The following is a 16,863-nucleotide window of genomic DNA, read 5'->3' as shown; positions in this document are numbered from 1 at the left end:
AGGAATAATACAAGCCACTCTGTGTAACATCCTGATGCAATTCAATTTCATACCCTGGGACTCTACCCTAATACAGCCTGATCTGGCTAATGCCATTACCTGTTCTGCCCCTGTTCTGATGATTGTATAAATTCATGAAAGTGCTAGAGGGGTTTGCATCAGTTTCATCAGAAGTTAAGTTAGGTCATAGAGGGAAGTGGTAACATTTGATCAGTAGAAATCTAGTCCTCCAACATGCTCATAAACAAATTCTAGAATAGGAGAGGACCTTACCAGGAAAAACAGATTTCCATCTCAACATTCAAGTACTTTCGACAATCATAAATAATATCTTCTTCTTTAGCATAGGCACCAACTTGTCATCTTGGGCAAAGCAGGATTTTAACATTCAATACAAAAATGCCCTGATGTGGTCCTTCATCTTCCAGTTATTTTATCATGAGCAGCACATGTGCTCTGTTCCATCTCTTACTCTGTGGTCCAGAGCAGATTTGATATGGGCTTGACTTTCAGGCAGTAGAGGGGTTGCATTGGAAGGAGAAGTCAATTGTGGTTGTAAAATTTGACTTGGTATGCCTAGAGTCAGGAAATTCAAGGGAACAAATATCCTCTTACATGGAAAAAATGGAGATTAAGAATTTGGACAGCATCAGGTTGTTAAATCATTTTCCGGTTAGTGTTCTATAGCTTTTTAATAGGCTTCAAGTCTTTCTAAAAGTATTTGTCAATGATGACAGCAGGTCAACATGTGGTTGGACAGGATTTGCTGAATCTGAAGGCTTAAGGTTATTTTCCACTGGAGCTATACTTAACAGTGCTGTTTTGTGTGGCAAAAAGACACTGGAACTCCAGGAGTAGGGAAAGAGGTGCAGAAAAGGAAATGTTTGGAAAAGACGTTCCAGATTAGATGCTAAAGGAAGTCTATTCTCCAAAGGGATCCTAGCCTTCTATATCAAATGAGGGGTCCACCCACCTGCAAGCCTTTGCTCAGCTCTAGCTTTTCATTTGTTTTCCTCTTGTGGCAAGTGTGTAAATGATTAAAATTATAGCCAGGCCATAGGACCTTTTTTTTTTTTTTATCTCCAAGGTTATGATTTTAAACAGGAAACTGCATTAAGACCAAGCCTTGGCTATGGCCTGGTCAGACTTTCTTTCACATTCTAGTTTTGAGGAGTATTGTGTTCTGATCCTGTGGGGAAAATCATGCGGTAGCAGACACTTCCAGTGCCTGTGCCATTAACTCCTCAGCTCTCCATTGACTTTAGCTGGAGCTCTTGCCAGTGAACATCTTCAGTTCCCTCTGCACTGCCAGCACCCTCCCCAAGAGTATGCCTTGTTTCTTTCTACATTCTAACCCCAGGGCCTTCTCCATTGCCAAGGGAGTTTGATTGGAACAAACACAGCCTGGCAGTACAAAGGAGTTAATGTTCCCAGAGAAAACCCAACTTCTGATCCTTTTAATATACAGTTCTTTATACTTCTTAAGAGATTACAGCAAGGGTGCCTGGGTGGCTCAGTCGGTTAAGCATCCGACTTCAGCGCAGGTCATGATCTCACAGTTTGTGGGTTAGAGCCCCTCGTCGGTCTCTGTGCTGACAGCTTGGAGCCTGGAGCCTGCTTCAGATTCTGTGTCTCCCTCTCTCTGTCCTTCCCTCACTCACGCTATGTCTCTGTCTCAAAAATAAACATTAAAAAAATTAAAAAAGAGATTACAGCAGAATCAAAATCTGTTTTCTTTTTTGAAGTTTATTCAGAGAGAGAGAAAGAGAAGGAGAAGGGAAGGGGCAGAGAGAGAGGGAGAGAGAGTTACAATCAGGCTCCACGCTATGAGCTGAGCCTGACATGGGGCTCAGTTTCACAACCTAACCAATTTCAGGTCAATCATGATCTGAGCTGAAATCAAGAGTCCAACACTCAACTGACTGAGACACCCACATGCCCCCAAGCTCTATTTTCTACATTGATTTTCCTTCTGACCTCACACCCCCAGTACCTCAAATCTGTTTCATGGAATTACAAATACACCTGCACCTAAGGACTAGTCTCATGTTCTGATTTTAAGAGAAGCCAAACTAATAACCGTACTAAGCCAGAAGTCCTACCCTTTTTCTTTTCCAAATATGTGCTCACACCCACACACACGTGCCTCTAAAAGGGAAGCATTAAACTTGTAATAAGCCATCATAATATACTGAAGCAGGACATCTCTCAAATTATTGGGGTATGAAAATTTGTCTTTAAAAGTGAAAGTAGGAGACATTGACTCCTTTCCTTTAAAGATTTATAGCCACGGGGTTTCCCACCCTAATAAAAAACTAGACAAAATATATAAAACAACTGTTTTCAATGGTAAGCAAGTAGCACAGAAGTGATTACTGAGAAAAAGAAAGCAAATCAGGTGAGCCCTACAATTGTAACACCCCACTATTTGGAGATGGTTTTGAAAATGCAGCTCAGAGTGTTTAACCCAGAGCCTCTCAGGCTTGCTCAAATGTCTGTAATTTTTAGGTAAGAGTATTGGAGGAGAGGGAGGTCCACAGAATGAGGGCTCTGAAAATGAGCAGAGGGTCCCCTTGAATCTTAGGTTGAGTAGAGATATACACATTCATGAACTAGAAAATCCCTGAGGCCAGGGGAAGAAACATTGGAAGGCGGTAAACCAAATAATTGACTTTCCAGAGTTCACAAAGCAGTCAGTGTGGAGAGACCTTGTAATTCACGAGAAATTCAATACAATCCTCAGAAGTCTTTCCCATTTGTAGTGCAACTAAATTATCTCTAGAAAAAAGGTTACTTTAGGCCTGATTGAGCATAAATTTAAAAAGCTTGCCTCAATCGGATCAAACTCAAGAGAAATACCTAACAATAGGATCTACCTGAATGAAACACAGGGGAAAAAATGTATGAAAGAATACATGACATCTGGGATAATATCAAGTGGCCTAATAATAATACAGGTATAATGGGATTAATGCCCTTATAAAAGAGACCCCAGAGAGCTCTCTGCTCCTTCTGACATGTGAGGTTACAGCAAAAAGATGGCCATGTATGAGCCAGAAAATTGGACCTCACCAGGCCCTGAATGAGCTGGATCCTTGATTTTGGATTTTCCAGTCTTCAAAACTATGAGAAATAAATTTCTGTTTAGAGGCCACCCAATCTATGGTATTTTTGTCATGGCACCCTGAGCAGATTAAGATGGAAGGTTTTTTAAAAAAGGAGAAAGTTTTTTTTAAAAAGAAGAGAAATGGAGAAATAAAAAGGATTTTGGAAAAAGTGTAGTATGTTGAAGAGAGCCAGTACATATTTAGTAGATATTAGTCATCCCCCAAAAAGAAAACTAAAGCAAGGAAGCAGAATAAAAACTAAATTCTATAATCCAAGAAAATTTTGCTAAAATTTAAAGATAAAGATAATTAAGATCGCAGCTGCATATTGAAATGTATCTGAAAATATTGAGGCAGAACAACCAACATGAAGATATATTCTACATTACTGGACTTTAGAGAAAAAAAAATTTATGCTTTTAGGCAGAAGCAGTGTCTTACAAAGACAAAATATTGAGTTATCAATAGCTTTTTTGTCAGCAATGCTTTATGCCAGAGGACAATGGAGAAACATATTTAGAATGTCCAAATAATGAAAATGTAAGCCACAGATTTTACACCTAGAAAAATTGCTTTCTTGCAGAAAATGTGCAACTATTATCAGCATGCAAGAACTTAGGGAATATTGTTCCATGAATTCTTCCTTATAAATTTAAGAAAAAATTAGCTTCAGAAAACCAAAATGAATAGGGAGATATCACAAAGACTGGTGGCAAGCATTAAGCCTCTAGTTACTTATAGTTAATTAATACATAAAAACTTCAAGGAAGAGAGTATTATATGTAATGGCTATAAGCTCTGATAATGTATATATTGCAGCTGTTAAAAATGAATTGGGAAAGCATATGCAAAACATTTTTAAATTTTTTTCAGGAATTATTTTGGTGTGATATTATGGTTATTCTGAGACTTATACATACAATATTGGCCAGAGTAAATGAGTCATTATGGGATATTTTAATTCTATTATTCCCTGTGTCTTGAGAATTAAGATTTTCAGTATGGAATAGGTATAGTACAGAAAAGTTGTAGGGGAATAAAAGAGAAGTAACTGAATTGGAATTGGAATTATCATTTGAATTCATGAGGTCTCTATTAGTTCTGGCTCTGTCAGACACCCCCATTACTAGATGCACCCACCCAGCCAGTGATCCTAAAATATAATTTCTCACTAAAGGAAACCAGGGCTTTTTCAGGAATACCTGATTCCAGGTGTGGAACTGTACAAGATGAGCCTGGAACATGTCATCATACCAGAAAGTAAGGAAGCTGTAGAAGACTACCAAGTTTGTCTCAAAAGGATCCAGGAGCCAACACAAAGAGACATTCATTGGCCAAAAATAGAACAACTTGAACGTCACAAAAGATAATAATTGCTGTTGATTGAAACCTACCATGTATATTTATGAATTATGATGATATTAAGAAAAAAGAAAATGATTGGTCACTCTCAGAGGATGGTAATGAGCCACTATAAACTAGAAAATAAAGCGAAAGATCTGAGGACTTGTTCCATATTTCCTACATGACTAGCAGCCAATAAAAAAAAAAGCATCTCTATAAAAGAAGTACAGTAATACATGACAAAAGAATGATGAAGTTAGATGATTACCATTCTGAAGCCCCCAGCAAATTAATGGATCTGAGCCGTGAATGTCAATGGCTGCCAACACAACAAAAGGAGACACAATCAGGCTATGTGCCTCCTGATGAAAGAAGACACCATCACATAGAGTCTTGCCAAAGGGATAGAACACAAGGCTGATCTGGCTGCCAATTTGGAGAAAATACAAAGGTCAGAGGATTATGTTAAACTGCACCACAAATGTGCAATCGGCAGAATCTAGACTGTGGGGAAATCTTTAAGTCATGTGCTCCAAGTCCTTCCACAGATAAATTATAAGGAGAAGAAAGGGATACAAGGCCAACCTGTAGGTTAAAAGAATGTGAAAGACATGTCAATTTTTTTAAAAATGAGCAACACAATTTAGGCTTTAGGGTTTCTAGGATGCATGTGGGTAATAAACTGTAAAAATATTCAAAGAGGTGAAAAGATCCAAATATATTAGGAAGACTATTTAAAGTAATAATAATCATGATGAAAATATGTATTAGAACATCTAAAGTAGTATTCAAAGGAAAATGTATAGTCTACAGTATTGACATTAACAAGAAAAAGTTTTGAAAATGAATTAAGTATCCAGTTCAAGAAGTTATTTAATAAAAGTAGGAAAATATATGTTAAGCATAAATTAGTTTGAAAACTAATATATAAATTAAAAGTCTGAATCTTTGAGAAAATCAGTAAAATTCATGAACTTTCAAATAACCTAATCAAGCAAAGTAAAAGGAGAAATCATAAACGCACAAACAAGATAAAATAAGGGAGAGTACACTTATCTTGATGAGCAGTGAGTAATGTATAGAATTGTTGAATCATTATATTGTACATCTGAAACTAATAGAACACTGTATGTTAATTATAATTGAATTAAAAGACAAAACAAAAAACTTAGAGGAAATCTGGGGAAAAAGAAATCTGTACTGAATGTAATAAAAACATAATAATCCAAAAACATATAAAATAAGGGAGAAATAACAAATACAGAACTGCAAATACAAATACCATAAGAAACCAACAACATCATATACAATGATTTTCTCAACATTACAAACATGTTAGGAAGCCTTGATAAAATGGGTAATCCCCAAGGGATAAAACAATCTAAATAAATCAATTCCTATAGAAGAAATGGAGGATGCTAATAAAGAGCTATTTCCCCTCAAAATCACCAGGGCCAGGGCTACATGGTTGTATGAAGAGCTTCTACCTGTCCTAAAAATAAATAAATAAATAAAGTAATAATAATAATAATAACAACTCCACAACTAGTTGAACTCTTCCAAAGCATAGAAAAAAGAAAATTCCCACCTTTTTATGCATCAAGCATAACACTGATAACAAAACTCAACAATAATTGCACAAAAATATCTATAACCCAATCTTACTTGTGATTACTGATGCAAATACCAAGGAGATATTAATAAACAGACTCCAACAGCTCATTAAAAGAATCATATGCTATTATCTAGTTATTTGTTTCAGCAACATAAAGATGGTTCAATAATGAAAAGAATTATTATAATTCATCACATTAATAGGTCTAAGGAAAACAATCCATAATGTCTCCACAGATTTTCAAAAGGCATTTGGTAAACTTTAACATTTATTCTTGACTTTAACAAATAATTGAAGAACACCGTTAAATAGGAGAGATGAAAATATTCTCAACCTGATAAAATATCTCTCCAAAACATAAGCTAGTGTAATGTTTAATGAAAAGGCACTAGAAATCTCGCCCTTAAAATCGGAAAAAAATACCATAATTTCCACTATCACCACTAATATCTAATTTACTGTCATTTCTTGGTATTGACAAAATAAATTTTGACAAAAAAAGGAAATAAAGATACAAAAATTAGGAACAAATAAGTCAAATTATCACATTTTTCTGTTCGCTAAATGAAATTAATATATAATCAATAAATTTTATATACACAAACAGAAATATGGAACACAATTCCATTTACAACAACAGCAAAAACAAAAAATGCTAAAAAAAAGAACCATGAAATGTGCAAATTCCTTATTTGAATAAATATTTTAAACACTCCTAAGACACATAAGGAATATTTGATCAAATGCAAGTCATACCATGTTCTTGGATAAGAAGATTCAACATTATAAAAATGCCAGTTCTTGCTAAGTTAATCTATAAATACAACATAATCACAATAAAAATAGCAACACTTTTTTTCCCCAGAGCTAGGCAAGTTGATTTTAAAGATCATATGGTGAAATAAACAAGAAAAAATAGAAGAATTTTGAAAAAGTGAAAAGTATGAAAATGTATTAGGCAAAAACCATCAATATAATAAATTTTATAACATTATTGTAGGCTCAAGAATTAAAACAGTATGGTACTGGCACTTGAAAAAAGAGACAGATTCTTTCACCATAATAAAAAGCAAATAAATAAACACAAATATTTTGAGAGAGTATCTCAAATTTGTAGGGAAAATAATTATTAAATGGTAAGAGAACAAAGAGGTACCCTTCTAGAAACAAAAACCAGATAGTAGCTTCACACCACGTATGTTATTTAAAGTAGATTCCAGAAATATCAAATATCTAAATATAATAATTGAAATAATAAAATGCTCTATAAGAGGAAAAATTCTCTTACAATTTTTTATTGGGGAAGACTTTCCTAGAATGACACGAAATCCAGAAGCTATAAAGAAAAAGTTAATAGATTTGGCTCCCTAAATTTTTTTAATTGCAAAGCAGCAAAAACTTTCACAAGCAAAGTTTTAAAAAAAAGACTGATTGAAAAAGACTGACAATTTATGTTGCAAATTAAGGATTAATGTCCCTAATATAAAAAAAAACACCTTACAAATCAAGAAGAAAACAAACAGCATGCCCATAGAAAAAAATGGGCAGAGTTCACAGGAAATACATTTGTTTTCAAACATGAAAAGTAACTCCACTCACAATATGAGAAATGCAAATTAAAAATACACTGAGAATCCATGTTTTATATATCAAATTGTCAAATATCAAAAAGTTATAATACACTCTATTAGTAGATATGGACATTCAGACATTTCTGGTGGGTGTGTAAATTGGGTCAATCTCTGTGGAGGGCGATTTGTCAACATATTACTAAGTTAGGTATCTATATATCCTTCAACCTTGTAAATTCACTTCTCAGAATTTATACTAAAATACAACCTCACTCACTCAAAATGGCTTATAGATAACTATGCACAATGCATAGTTTGTGATAGCGAAGTTTGGAAACAATCTAAATGTCTATCAAAAAAAAGAGGCTACTGTTTATCCATGTAACCATAAAAAAAAGGAGTTGGGAAAAATCTTTACATATTTATATGGAAAATTGCAAAGATAAATTGTTAACTAAGAAAAACAGACATTTGATCTTTCTGGAAAATGCAAAATAGGGTGCATAGTATTTTACCGTATGATGAGAATATATATGTGTGTGTGTGTGTATCACATATATACAAATACTTTCATACCTACATATAAATCATGTATATAACAGATATGTGTATGTGTGTATGTATATCTTCACTTGCATTGATAAAATAGCTCTAAATAAAATATCCTAGAGAACTGTTCAGGAAACTAATATTACTTTACCATGTAGAGAGGGACGTCATAAGTCTAGAGAATAATAGTAGGAAAAAGGCTTACACTCTATATGCTTTCTGAAACTTACTTTTCTCTTTTTCTTTCTTTCTTTTTTTTTTTTGTTTGCCTTATTGAGGTATAACTGATATACAAAAATTGTACACGTTTAATGTATACATCTTGATGAGTTTGGACATATGCATACATCATGACACTATCACCACAACCAAGGTACTACATATATTCATCACTTCCAAAAATTTTCTTGCACTTTTTGTGGTGTTGTGTTGTTGTTTCTTTATGTTTGTTTTTGTCTTTATCTTTTGGTAAGAACACTTAACATGAAATCTATTCTCTTGACACGTTTTAAAGTGCACAATAAAGTTTCTATTATACAAGATGAGTAGGTTCTAGAGCTCTGCTATACAACATAGTACCTATAGTTAAAACTTTTTGAAATTTAAGTGTGTGTAGGTACTAACCTAAAAAAAAGTCTGTGTGTATAATGTACAATTAAATATACATAAATTATAAGAGTGCCTGTGTTAAATATATATGAAAAATATGGAATATTAATAGGAAATACCTCTGGTTGGTATTATTATTGGTGATTTTATCTCTTCTATATTCTCCAGATTTCTACAATAGCTTTAGAACTATAAATGTCATATTTAAAAGACTGGAGGGATCTTGGTAATACTGAATAAAACAAAAATCAAAACATCTGGATCTAGTTTCAGATCTAACGCTTACCAGCTAGGTGCCATTCATCACAACTTCTAACTTGTCTGAGTCTCAGTTTTCTGATCTGTAAAATAGGGGTAATACTTCTTGTCTTGGTTTTCCTCAATTTGAAAGAAAATCAAATGACAAAGTTACCTGAAAGTGTTTATAAATCGTCACGCTACAGAAATGTGCAGTGCTATTATAGTTAATGATGTAAGGAGCATTACTGAAGTATCACATTTCTCTGTTTCCTGCTTAAGATACAAATTGGCCAGGACACCTCAGTGGCTCAGTTGTTGTTAAGCAGCCAGCTCTTGGTTTCAACTCAGATCCTAATCTCCCATTTGTGGGTTTGAGCCTGGCATTGGCCTCCGTGCTGATAGTGTGGAGCCTGCTTGGAATTCTCTCTCTCTCTTCCTCACTCTCTGCCCCTCCCCTCATTTGATCGATCTCTCTCTCTCTCTCTCATACACACACAATAAATAAATAAACTTTTAAAAAAAGATACAAATTGGCCAGCAAGTTGAGCAAAACCCTTTAGGATCTCAAAGAGCTACAAGGCAATTGATTTACCATTATTTCCATTTGGAAAGTGGAAGTAAGAAGGAGCAAGTTAAAAGAGTTCCATAGGAAAATTCCAAAGGAAAATATTCTCACCCAAGAAAATAACATTTCCTTGCACTCTCCTAAAGCCAGATCCGACCCCTCTAACACACATCCAACACTATGGACTCATTTTATGAAACAGTTTGTATCTACTGTACAAACTGGTTATTTTGTAAAGACGGTGCTTTGGGTACATACCCTTTGCCATCCATACTCAGAAAAACCTGAATGGACTCAATGCCCAGTGTAGCACTCCCTTGGATTTTCCTTCCTACTGCCACACCGAAACACACACATGTGCATACACGTGTACACACATATTTTTAGATATCTTTTAAAATTATGCATAGGGTTACCAGAGAAGATGCTGAACCATGAAATAATAATAGTTATGTCAGCAGGAATGTGGTATTGGAGCTCAACATTGCTTGTAAAACAATATATCGTTTCAACAAAAACAGGCCGAAAGATCAAAAACAGTTCTGAATCAGTGTCCAAAAAGCTCCATTTTTAAGTAATGGTTTTGGATTTTTCCCTAAACATCCGAGGCAACAAAGCAGACATGGGTAAGCGACTAGATTCCCTTCACCTTGGCCAGCTCTCTGGCTCTCTCTTGCTCTCTCTTTTTTCAGACATCAGGATGTTTCAAAATGTGTTAAGTGGAAACCATTGTACGTGCTTGGGAAAAGTCATTCACTTAAAGTCACAGACCAGTTCATTGCTATCTGCTTCACCACTCAGTGGGGTGTCTCCAAATATCTTGAGGGGTATTGCAAAATACTAAAAATAAATGGAAAAAAACCACAGTTAATTGGTTCAAGTTATTTTCCCTTTAATTTATTTATACCATACACAGTCCTTTAGGGGAAGTCAGGATGAGTTTAAAAAAAAAAGTCAGCCATCAAAAGTATAAAAGATTAGAGATTGTTACTTCAGGCCTCTAGCAGATAATTTAACGATATTATGTCAAATGGTGAGAGTGTGGGCTGAGACGTATATACTATCTGGGTTCAAATCCCCGCTCTAACACTAGCCATGTGACTTCAGACACTTCCATTATTAACCCTTCTGTGCCTCTTTTTTCCACTCACAGGGTTATTGCAAGAACTGAAATTTATTATCCCTGAAAAGTATTGAAAACAATGCCTAGGATACAATAAGGATTCCATGAATATTAGCTCTTATTTTAAGTATTGCTAGTGATACTATGACAAAAAATTACTAACTGGTCCTTACACACCTTGAAAGAGTCAATGGTCTCCCTTAAGTGTGCTCTAAAAACCAAAAACAAAAAATTTTAAAAATGTTAAAAATAAAAAAACCAAGAAACATGTACCCTAAGCAATTACTGCCACAAAGCTACTCAGGTACCATGGAGAATCTAACTCTCCATATAGCAAGCACCATGTGGCTTCTTGTCTCAAGATTCTGCCTTTCAGGAGGGACTGTCAATGTGTGCTTCAAACTCCCCCACCCCCAGAAAAATGCATATAATCAGGCCAACACTGTCTTCCGTATTGCAATGAAGAACGCTGACAGGTTGGTATGCTGCATTCGATTTTTATTAGACTGGCTCTTTTCTTCCTGCATCCCAGCTCATCTTTGAGCTTCAACAGACGAGTGGGCATGGAGTAGCAAGGAACACACTGCTTTGTTTTGATGTCTTAACACTTAAGATGAAAAGAATAGTCTTTAGGCTGGCCCCTCCTTGTAGACTGTGTCTTTAGCGGAACATACTTCATTTTTTCCATTAGTACGACCAAATGACCTGTTGATAAATGTTTTAGGGAACAGATCATGGCAAGAAGAAAACTAAAGGCATATTTGAGTTCATGAAGATACCTAATTTTCCATCACTGAGAGATGTTCTTCTTTATCTCCATGTGTGTTATTCATCAAGCCATCTTGACACTATTTACTGGAAAGTAATGGCACTGTTTACCAGAAAACTAGCTTAATCTGCTACTCATTGTTTTCATCAGTTAAATAAAACTGACCTTTCATCTTTAGCATTGTGCTTCCAACAAAATCCTGCCAAAATCACTAATGATCTGTGTTCCTCAGACAGCTGCAACACATTCCCCCTGAGCTAAGGAATGGTGGGATCATCACCCCATCCAGAGATAGAAGGGCCCAACTTTACAGACCACATTAACAGGTTATCATTCAAGCCACGCCATTAGGACCCAGGGGAAAGAGTAAGTGAAGGTACGAAGCTTACCAAAAAGGGGCACCTGGATGACTTAGTTGGTTAAGTGACCGACCCTTGATTTCGTTTCAGGTCATGATCTTGCAGTTTGAGTTCGAGCCCCACATCAAGCTCTGTCCTGACAGTGCAGAGCCTGCTTGGGATTTTCTCTCATCCCCTTCTCTCTGCCCTCCCCTGCTTGCACTCTAAAAATACATAAACATATGTATAAATTGAAAAAAAGAAGCTTGGAAAAGAGGATCCCCAAATCTGGTCTGGAACCCCTAAATGAAAAGAATTTAGTTGTTAAGACTGAATTCACAAAGCTCCGAATCAAAGGTAGATTTAATAATCAGTCAATAAAATCAAGTTTTGTAGAGTTTCACACTACAAAATTAGGATAGATATTCCACAGTGGAGCCTTTCCTACCCAAATCAGTATTCTTCAATCATCAAAATGAGCTAAAGACCTGCACATGTTCCCTTTCATATAGAATGATATCAGTATAATACATAATGTCATTTTACTTCTCACGTTGATAAAGGTGCTCAGGTAAACTTAAGCTCAGTCTCAGTTTCTCTCTCTGAAAAACCAAAGCTTACACAGTCAGGGGTTATAGGTTGGTTATTTTCAACCTAGCTCTAACACCTATGCATACCATCAGCATTCTCACACAGCTCAACCAAATTACAGGAACAAACATTTTATTTAAATATGTAAGGTTTCAAATCTTGGGGGTTTGCTTTTAATCACCCTTTTTCCCTTCCTTACTACCTTCCTTCCTTTCTTCTTTCCTGCAGTAACAGTTTTTTGATTCACTTTTGAGAAACCAATTTATCCCATCCCCATCTGTCTATTTTAACTTGTACTCCAAGATGAATTTACAGGAATGTTCACTGCAGTAAAAATTTAGGAAAAAATCTAAATTGTGGATATTTAACAAGGAGTAAAGAAATTATAAGGCACCCATTGTAAAATATTATGCAGAATTTAAAAGAATGGGGAAGATCTACATGAAACAATGTCCATGATTATTAAGTGAAGAAGCTAGCTGCAGAATAATAATTTGTAGCTTGGTTTAATTTATGTAAATGTGTTATAGGCACGTAAATATACATAGAAGTACACACAGTTTATCTCAATAGATACACACTGGATTGATAATGGTGGCTAACTTCTGAGGAGGAGCAGATGACTAGAGGAAGGAAAAGTGAATGGGGAAGCTTAACTTTAATTACATCACTCTAGGTTATTTGAAATCAAATGATAAAAAATGAAGTCTTTTTATGGAAGTGAATTATGTCTTCAGACTTTGGAAAACACTTTGGGTTATTATCAAAAGTAGCATTTATTAATGAATATGCAGAACTAGCAGTTATAATAGACTCTTCAAAAAACAAATTATCAGCATATAATTTACCCACTGATGCAGCAATGCAATATCTCTTTCAAACAATTCAAATAAAGCTTATGTTTTCCTTGTCCCAATCCTAGGTCCCATGTCAAAGTAACTATTAGAGATGTAGGCTATGTCCTTACGGATTTACAAACACATATATGAATATTAGAAATACAGTTTTAGTGCATCTGTAGAATCTTCAGATGGTGTCCCAACACCTGCCTCTGAGTCCTCAAACTCTGGGAAACATGTATCAGTCTCTCTAAGTGGGTCCCTGTAGTCTATTTCACACCAGAAAAACAATGTCTTTAATTTTCAACTCCAAAATTTTAATACTTTTATACATTTGAGAGAGTAAGAGATTTAGGAGTTAGTCCTTTATGGGTGGTGCCCTTTATGGGTGGTGCAGTACCAACTTTGGAATGTGGAAGCCACTGCCACCTATTGTCTTGATACCTAGGCTAAAACTAAAAATGAATTGCATTTATTTTAATATCGAGTCAGTCAGATTTCTTAAATAAACTAATTAATTTTAATATTTGGTTCTCATATCTTAGCCCAATGCTTAACTCTTTTATTAGTTTTATCATCTATTTCTCTTTGGGTTTTAGGATAAAAATTTATTTTGGTCATAAGTACTAATATCTCCTGTTTTTTCTTGTCTTCACACTGTGGCTAAAATTGCCAGCACAAAGTTCAGGGAGTCTCAGGCAGCCTTGCCTTTTTTCTAACTTAATTATAAGAAATAACTTTAATGTTTCACCATTAGATGTGATGTTTGCTCTAGATTTCTGTTAGATACTCTTCAAAAAAAAATTTTTTTTAACCTATCCTACATCTAGCTGATTAAAAGTTGTATATGATTTATGGGTCATTGAATTTTATCAAATGGTTTTTCTGCCATGTATTTGAGGTGATCGAAAGATTTCCTCCTTTCATCTGTTTTCTAATGTACTAAATTACATTGGTAAAATTTCCATATGTGAGTCTTCTTTGCATTTCTAGGAAAAACTTAGCCAAATTCTTGCAGTTTGGTTAAATGAGTTACATAGTTTTATAGTTTTTTGATGTACTGGCATAATTTGTGGATCATGGAATATATGTGTTTCTTGAAGTTTTGGTAGAAATCATATATTTGGTCCTTCCTCCATTTTTAATATTAGTCCTTTGATTCCCTTTTTCTTTTTTTTTTTTTTAATTTTTTTTTAATGTTTTATTTATTTCTAGGAGAGAGAGAGAGACAGCGTGAGCAGGGGAGGGTCAGAGAGAGAGGGAGTCACAGACTGAAACAGGCTCCAGGCTCTGAGCTGGCAGTCAGCACAGAGCCCGACGTGGGGCTCGAACCCACGAACCGCGAGATCATGACCTAAGCGAAAGTCGGACGCTTAACCGACTAAGCCACCCAGGCGCCCCGTGATTCCCTTTTTCAATTACACTGTATTATAGGCTTATTCAGTTTTCTACTTTGAGATTATTTTTATATAAATCACATTATCCTAGAAAATTATCCATTTCATATAACTTACAAATATACTATTATAAAGTTTTACATATATATTCTAACATTTACTCCCCTTTCTATTGGTATTTATGGCCCTATGGGATTTCAGTTGTCTTTTTTACACTTAATAAGATTTTCCAAAGGTTGTTGTAATGTTATTAATGCTTTCAAATAATGTTAACGGATTTATTCATTAATTCATTTTTAATTCATTAATTACTTTTTTAATGGATTTTAGTGGATTAATTCACTAATTACTATTTCTATCTATCAAAATGCTCTCTTCTACTTTTTAAAGCCCATTTTGGTATTATTTTCAAATTTTTGTGGGTTGGAAGATCATTTAGTTTATCTTCAGTCATTTTTACTTTATAACGTTTGGCTTATGATTATAAACAACTTTATTTTAATTCCACTGTCTTTACTGTATTGTGCTTTCACTTATCACTTTGGAGAAGTTTATCATTTGTATTTTTCTTTACTCGATAACTCAAAATATATTTGAAAATGATTTCAAATTTCAAAGTGTATAGTTTTTTTCCTATCCATTTGGCCTAGATTTTAATATTATTATACTAGATTATAATTTTATTATTATATTAATTTTACTATACTATTTATTATTATAGTTTCTACTTTTGTAATCAATGGGGATTTTTTTAAGGTTTTTTTATGTGTCATCTATGCTTTTTGTGTGTGAAGTTTCCATATGTATTTGAAGAAAAAAGACATTTATTCTTTTTACTGGATGCAATGATATGTAAATTTAAGTATAGATATAGAATCAGAATTATTCATTGGATTATTCAAATTCTACATGTAATTAATTTTGTCAAAAAACTTCTAAGAAGTGTGTTAATACCTCTCAATACGATCATGGATTTATCAGTTGCTATTTATATGCTTCTAACAGATGTTTTATATATTTGAAAGCAATGTATTTAGATGCAGGTTACATTATGGCTTTTATACCTCTGTAAGATTGCTATCACTGGTATTTTAAATTCAGATTCTTTTTTAAGCTCGTTCTTCTAACATTCAAATCATTATTTGTTTCTTGGCTCATTATTTCTTTTGTGTCCTTTGGGCTTTCCTTGGGTTTATTTTCCTCATTTTGTTGGAATGCATTTGCCATTAATATTCGTAGAGGAAGTTTACAGGTAAAAATGTCTCCAGTAATTAAATGTTTCAAATACCTTTATTTTCCCCCATGTTTAAATAATAGTTTGGCTAGATAAAGACTTCTAGGTTCAAATTTTTTCCTTAGATCTTTGAAGGTATTGTTTTATTATCTCATTAGAACGAGTATGACTGGTGAAAAATACATTATCAGTCTATACTTCATACACTCCTTTATTCCTCCGGCAGTTTTTAGGATTTTTTTCTTTACATTCTGCATCCCCAAAGTTAAACTATATTCTGTCTGGACATGAGTCTCTTTTTATTCATATTCTTGGCAATTGGTAGACCCTTTTCATCTCCCATATCATTTTCATTTCAAAATCTACTGATCTTTCATTTCATTCAAATGAAGTCTTTTTCCCTAGGATGTATTCTTATTTCTTTCACTTTTATATTTTTTATCTTTATTTATTTTAAGTATAAAAGTAATGCATGAATATATTCTTGTAAAATTTGGACAATTCACAAGCAAATGTGAGCAAAAATTTGAATAACTATCCTCCTTTTCCCAATCCCATATTCTCCCTAGGAAAGATCACTGTTAATGAATTAAATATGTATCCTCTGAGACATTTTTATTAATCATTTAACTTTTATCAAAGTAACACACATTTATAGTTTATGAAATCAAAAATAGTATGGTTTGTAATAACAACAAAGAAACCACAGCTTCCTCTTCTACCTCCCAATCCGATTCCTGCTCCTGGGAGACAAACACAGCCATTTCTCCCTTTGAGCACTAATTTCATCAATGAGTCCATACACCCTGGCTGACAACCCAAGGCATTTTGAATTTTTAAGTATCACTCACTTGCAATCATCCCTGTTCAAGGATGTAGTCCCCGTCCTTTTTCCCTACTCTGTTCTCTTTTTATATATAGTAAAACCTTGGATTGCGAGTAACTTGTTCTGAGAGTGTTCTGCAAGATAAG

The sequence above is a fragment of the Hyaena hyaena genome, unplaced genomic scaffold, assembly GCF_003009895.1.
Source record: "Hyaena hyaena isolate Hyena2069 unplaced genomic scaffold, ASM300989v1 scaffold_452, whole genome shotgun sequence".
Taxonomy (NCBI): domain Eukaryota; kingdom Metazoa; phylum Chordata; class Mammalia; order Carnivora; family Hyaenidae; genus Hyaena; species Hyaena hyaena.
This window is presented reverse-complemented; position numbering follows the sequence as displayed.